The sequence below is a fragment of the Candoia aspera genome, chromosome 2 (assembly GCF_035149785.1).
Source record: "Candoia aspera isolate rCanAsp1 chromosome 2, rCanAsp1.hap2, whole genome shotgun sequence".
In the NCBI taxonomy this organism is placed as follows: domain Eukaryota; kingdom Metazoa; phylum Chordata; class Lepidosauria; order Squamata; family Boidae; genus Candoia; species Candoia aspera.
Genome location: NC_086154.1, coordinates 3952004 through 3958519, shown reverse-complemented (window position 1 = coordinate 3958519; position 6516 = coordinate 3952004).

The following is a 6516-nucleotide window of genomic DNA, read 5'->3' as shown; positions in this document are numbered from 1 at the left end:
GCCCAATCGTCTGGTGAGCAGGGCAGGGTTTCAGGTTGCGGCAATTCTGGTATCGGTACAAAGTCCCTTCCATAGACCACCTTAAAAGGGGTGTGGCCAGTGCTCTGGTGTACCGCGTTATTATAGGCCACCTCTGCAAAAGGTAGTAGGTCTACCCAGTTGTCCTGTTGATAATTTATGAATGCCCTCAGGAACTGTTCAAGTGTTGAGTTTAGGATCTCTGTTGATCCGTCTGTGTTTGGATGCCACGCAGTGGACAGTGCTTGCTTGGTTCCGATTAGTTTTAAAAATTCCCGCCAAAACTTTGACGTGAATTGTGTTCCTCTGTCGGTCACCAACCTGTAGGGGGCGCCGTGGATCCTGTATATGTGTGTTAGGAATAAACGTGCCAGCTGCTGTGCGGAGGGGATGGTTGCGCACGGGATGAAGTGTGCTTGTTTCGAGAAATAGTCTTTTACCACCCATATCACAGTTTTTCTTTGGCTGGGTGGGAGGTCCACAATGAAATCCATGGAAATTTCTTCCCATGGCCGGGAGGGGCTGGCTACCGCCTGTAGCAGCCCGTGGGGTTTCCCTCCTTTACGTTTGGTGGTGGCACATATGGGGCAGTTGCCTACGTAGTCTTTTACGTCCTTTCTGAGGTTTGGCCACCAAAATTGCCTCCTCGTTAGGTGGAGGGTTTTTACAAACCCAAAATGCCCTGCAGATTTGTCATCGTGCGCTCTGTGTAAGATTTCCCCCCGCAGTGATTCGGGCACGTACAAGGCTTTCTCTTTCCAGGCGATGTTGTCTTTGAAAGATACATGTTGTTGGTTATTCTGCAACCATGTATCTTGCTGTAGTGCTTGTGTGAGTCTTTGTTGCCAGTTCGGTGAAATTGAGCGTCGGCTCCGATCGCTCCCCGCCGTTCGTGCTGGCGTGCGCTGATTCCTTGTCTGGCTCCGCGTGACAGCTGGGCAGCCGAGCTGTTTCTCGGTCCATACTGTTCCTACGATGTCGGAGGCTTGCGTGTCGTCCTGTGGCCGTCGGGAAAGGGCGTCTGCCAAGAAGTTTTTCTTGCCCGGTATGAATTTCAGCGTGAAATTGAACCGGCTGAAAAACTGAGCCCATCGCACCTGCTTCGGGCTGAGTCGTTTTGGTGTGCTGAGTGCCTCCAGGTTCTTGTGGTCCGTCCAGACCTCGAAGGGGCAGGAGGCCCCCTCCAGCAGGTGTCGCCACGTTTCCAAGGCTGTCTTCACTGCAAACGCCTCCTTTTCCCATACGTGCCATCTCCGCTCCGTTTCGGAGAATTTGCGGGAAAGGTAGGCGCAGGGCTTTAGGTGGTTGTCGGAGTCCTTTTGGAGCAGGATGGCTCCGATGGAAAAGTCGGAGGCATCTGCCTGCACCACAAAAGGCTTGGTGGGGTCGGGGTGTTGTAACACTGGCTCAGCTGTGAAGAGGGTTTTCAGTCTCTCGAAAGCCGTTTGACAGTCAGCTGTCCAATTCAGTAGCGCCCCCGGGTTCCTCGATTTGCGCGTGTCCCCCAAGCCCTTAGTCTTTAGCAGGTTAGTTAGGGGCAATATAGTCTCTGCCAGCCTGGGCGTGAACCCCCTGTAGAAATTAGTGAATCCCAGGAGGCTTTGCAGCTGTCTCCTCGTGCGTGGGCGTTCCCACGCCAGGATGGCTTGGACCTTGCTGGGGTCCATTTCTATCCCTTTAGCAGAAATCCTATACCCTAGGTAGTCAATTTGTTTTTTGTGAAACTCGCACTTGGAGAGCTTTACAAACAGCTCTGCCTTGCGAAGTTTCTTGAGCACGTCTTTTACCAAGCGTTCGTGCTCACGTTCTGTTTCTGTGTAGATCAATACATCATCCAGGTAAACCAAAACCCCCTTAAAAAGGTGGTCACGCAGGACCTCATTAATTAACTGCATGAATACCCCCGGTGCTCCTGCCAATCCGAATGGGAGTACTTTATATTGAAACGCCCCCAATGGGCAATTGAAAGCAGTCTTCCACTCATCCCCCTCCCGTATCCGTATGCGGTAATAGGCTTCCCTTATGTCCAGTTTGGAGAATACCTTACCCTTTACCAAGTGGGACAAAATGTCCTTTATTAAGGGTAAGGGGTATTTATTTGAAATGCTTGCTGCGTTTAATCCGCGGTAGTCTGTACAGAGCCGCAATGCCCCGTCCTTTTTCTCGCGAAAGAGGACTGGCGCTCCCACTGGAGAGTTTGCTGGCTCGATAAAACCTCTCGCCAGGTTTTTGTCTATGAAGTCCCTTAATGCAGCTAGCTCTCGCTGGGTCATAGCATATATTTTTGGTTTGGGTAGGGGTACCCCCGGGACCAGTTCAATGGTGCAGTCCGTCTTTCTGTGGGGGGGGAGTTTGTCCGCCTCTTTCTCACCGAAAACGTCGGCGAAATCCCCGTATTTGGTCGGCAGTCCCTCTGGCAGTGCTGTCTCTCTGTGTTCCACAGTCGTCGTCGCCCCCCCCATGGCTGCTCGGGGAACCCTGTTCCCTGAAGGTGCTTGGTAACGCCCGTCAGCAAACTTAATCTCTCTGGTTCTCCAGTTGATGACTGGGTTTTGCTGCACGAGCCATGGGATCCCCAGTATGAGTCGGGGTTGCCCCACCGGTGCCACGATGAAAGCCAATTTTTCCTCGTGGCTGCCGAGCCGTAGCGCGGTTTCTCCGGTGTATTGGGTGACCGGGCCCCCTCCCGCTGCAGATCCATCGAGCTGCGAGAACACCAGGTGGTGCTGAAGTGGATAGCAGCGGAGGTCGAGTGCGGCTGCCAGGTCAGGGTGCATGAGGCTTTTGGAGCAACCCGAATCAATGAGTGCCCAGACCTTTTCGGTTTTATTTCTATGGGTGAGGGTGACACGGACGTAGAGGGTGGGGCATTCCTCACTCACCCCTTTGTCGAAGCGCCTGTCAGTGTCCTCCACCTGTCCTTCGGCGCCCCTTAGGCCAGGTGGTTGTCGTTTCCCGCCGCCTCATCGGGGTTGCTTTCCTCCTCCTCTGAACTGTAGGGGCCGTGTCTGCGTCGGTACTCCCCCTTTGCTGCTGGTCGCTTTCTTGGCGCTGGGGTTGGTGCTGTTTGTGCCCTCCTTGGGCTCTCTCTGGGCGTCGTTTTGGGGCATGCGGCTGCTTTGTGATCTTCCCTGCCGCACGTGAAGCATTGCCCTTTTGCGAAGCGTCTGTCCCGTTCCTCCTTCCAAGGTTGGGGTCTCGCCCTCACCTGCCTTGCGTTGGTGCGTGGGGGTCTCACTGTCTCCATCTGTTGCGTTTCCCTCCTTGCGTGGAGGAACGTGTCGTGGGCGTTCTCCGCTTCCGCTGCCAGCTGGATCCACCCCGTGAGGGAGCTGGGGTTGTCGCGGCCGAGTGCCCACCGGAGGACATTTAAGTTGAGTCCATGTTTGAACTTCTCAATCAGTGTCGATTGAGACCAAGTGTCCACTTTTCCGGCTAGGGCTTGGAACTCCATGGCATACTCAGCCACGGAGCGCGGGCTTTGTTTAAGTGTCTCTAGCGCCCTTTTTGCCTTTTCTTGCTCCAGGGGGTCCCTGAAGTGCCTTTCTAGTGCCTGCAGGAATTCAGTGCTGTCCTGCAGCGCCCGGGCGCCTGATTGGCACAATTGGACGTACCAATCGGCGGCCCGTCCTTTTAATTTTATGGCCAGGGCATTGATTTTGCCCCGCTCAGTTCTGAAGCAGGGACCCCATTCTTCGAGGTAGTACCTCGCGTTAGTCAAAAAGAAGGAGAGTTTCGAGGGGTCCCCATCGAATTTTATGCCAAAGTCTTTGGCGGGTGTCCTGGTCTGGCTCCTGGCCCCCTCTGCGTCGTGCCTCGGGCTCTGCAGGAGCTGCTGCGGGTCGGGGTGTCTCCGGTTCTCTTGCGGCATTGGTGCCTCTCTCTGGGGCTCCTCGCAAGGTCGTCGTCCCATCGCTCGGGGGGGAGGGCGGGGTGTTCTCCCTCGGTCGGGCTCCTGGATCCAGGCTCCGCCGTCGCCGTCGCCGCCCGCCGGGTCGTCCCTCCGCCTCTCAGCCTGGCGCATCTCCCGTCGTGGGGTGGGCTCCTGGGGCCGGACGCCGCCGCCGCCGAGGTTGTCCCGCCGTCTCACGTCCGGGCGCGCCTCCGCTCGTTGGGTGGCCTCCTGGGGTCGGGTCCCGCCGTGGTCGCCGCCGTCCGCTGGGTCTCCGCCCCGTCTCGCCTCCCGGTGCGCCTCAGGTCGTCGGTTGGGCTCCTTGGGTCGGGTTCCGCCGTCACCGCCGCCCCGCTCGCCCTGCCTCCTTTCGACCGGGGGTGCCTCTGCGCCGCCTCCGTCGCAGAGTCCCTGTGCCGCCGTCAGCTGTTGGAGCATCTGCCGCACCGCCTGCATCCCTTCCTCCAACGCGTCGAGCCTCTCCGCCGTCCCCGGCTTCCCGCCGAGGTTTTCGCCGCTCCGCTCGCCCTCGCCGTTGGCCGTGGTAGAGGACGGATCGTCCCTCGATCCCGCCGCGGTGCCAGGCGCGCCCTCGCCTTCGAGCGCCCAGGGTGGCGGTTCGTCTCGCGCTTCCTCCGGGGTTGCCTGTAGGCTTGGAGAGGGTCCCCTCGTCTCGCCCCCGGTGCCTCGCGGGCTCCGGGGCGCCGGGGTGGGTCCCTCCCCCGCTGCTTCCCCCCAGCTGGGTCCCATACTTACCGGGGCGTTGCATCGCCCGGACCTCAGCTGCATCCCGCCCTGCGAGAGCGGGGCTTCGTCGCCGGGCGCCGAAGGGTTGCGCGTCCTCGGTTCCTGGTTCTCCATGCCTGGCTGGGTCCCTCACAAACGTGTTGGATAGGTACCAGGTGGAAAAAAAATTTTTTGCGGTTCCCGTTTTTATGTCAGGGCCAGCCTCTCTTCGCAATAAGACACAGACTCACTTAATGGGTATTAAGGATTTCTGGTTTATTGGAATGATAGCTGACAGATCGAAAAACGGGAACGGGGTAGGTAGTGTTGGGGGTGCCCCTTTTATACCCTCCTGTATTGCCCCGGGCTTCCCCACCCCTCAATGCCCCGATCCCTCTTGATGGGATCCTTGATGGCTGTGTGGGCGTTTTCCCCGGTGTCCTCTTTGTCTTCCTGCAACGGTTGAGTTCTCCGGGGCACCATGTGCTCCTTATCTTCACCCCTCTGACGTCCCTCTTTTCAGGTGTTGATGGGATCATGGGTGTGGGTGTCTTTGGGTGCTTGTTTTAATCCCTGATTGGATTATCTTCTTCCCCCTTTTCCTTAATGATCATGATCCACGTTGTGAGGCTCTTTGTGCCTTGCAACGAGGTCATGACAGTGTGTGAGCTATTTAAAATGTGTTCAGGTGATGCTGAATTGTGCTCCATCCACTGTCCCCTAAACTTCCTACCCCATTCATCCTCCAAGGCCCTTTCTTGATGGTTAGAATCATAGCACTGTCAGCCCTATGAGGTAGATCAGGCCAGGAAACTCAGTCCAGAAGAAGGCTAGAACGATACGTAATTGAGATAGCTTATAGTAACAGAATCTTGCAAGTCTGCCTGTGTTTTCACTTCCCTCCCTCTAATGCCCGAGAGAGCGTGGGGGAGCTGCCCAACTCTTTTTCTAATACTCTTCTGCCTCTCCGAACAACACACGCTCCTTCTGTACCTCTTGTGGTCCTAATGCCTTTCAGGTGCCTTCTCCAAGGTCAACTCCATGCCTCCCTACAAATCACACTGGGAAGGAGACAGACTCTAAAAAAAACAAATGTTTATTTTTAAAAAAGTGACAATAGGAAAATATGTGGATGAGATATCTGAATTCACATTGTCTCAAAGAGAAGTTTTATAAAATGATGTACTGTTTGTATTTGATACCTGAAAAATTGTCTCAAATGTATAAAGGTATTTCAAATGCATGTTGGAAATGTGAACAAGAAGGAACTTTTTGTCATGCTTTGTGGACATGTAAAAAAGCTAAAACAAATTGGATTCAAATACATTAATTCAGAAGATCTTAAGACTAATTTCCATTTAAAACCAGAGATATTTCTTTTGGGACTGAAATGAATGAAAAGAAAAAAAAAGAAAAGAAAAGAAAAGAAAGGATAGAAAGAATATATCTTATCTCTATTAGCCCTAGGATTTAAGTCTTAAGGCTTTTTTCTGCCACCTTTTCTGTTCAACAGACTCTTGCCTGTTTTTTCCCAGCTTTAAAGACAGCCAGAAAATGACATTTGTAATTTGGGATATTTGCCTGTCCAGCTGAGAGGAGGCTGAACAAAGCATCCGTGGTTATTCTTGTATCAAAATAATTCTCATGAAGGTTGTAGCCCAGGGTGATGTCAGGCAAGATCTGGGGATCCTGGTTGACCTCTCTCAGGGCAAACAAGAAGGATAGGAAGTCCTCGTGAAACATGGCTTGTGTCCTGCAAAATAATGTTCACCTCATGGTCCTCCAGTACAATGAAAATAACATATTAAATTCTTATTTATTTCATACATACTGTTCCCTCCTCCAATTCATCCTGGCCACAACTAAACAAGGTAGATGGG